Source organism: Cucurbita moschata, unplaced genomic scaffold (genome assembly GCF_002738365.1).
Source record: "Cucurbita moschata cultivar Rifu unplaced genomic scaffold, Cmos_1.0 Cmo_Scf00004, whole genome shotgun sequence".
Lineage (NCBI taxonomy): Eukaryota > Viridiplantae > Streptophyta > Magnoliopsida > Cucurbitales > Cucurbitaceae > Cucurbita > Cucurbita moschata.
The window spans coordinates 718289-718520 of NW_019268520.1; positions in this window are offsets into that span (position 1 = coordinate 718289).

The window sequence follows — 232 nt, forward strand, 5'->3', positions numbered from 1 at the left end:
GGGGGGGGGGGGGGGGGGGGGGTACAAAGATCGATACCCTACATCTCCAAAATAAAACTATCTATTATTAAATATGTTATTTCTTTTCAATTTTTCCTTAGTCACGACATGTTGAGTTGCGATATTTCTTCATTTTTCACTATTATTCATGACGAGAAATTTAGGGTTTTGTGGTGCAAGTATTGTTGGGATGTAGCTCAAATGGTAGAGCGTTCACTTAGCATGTGAGAGG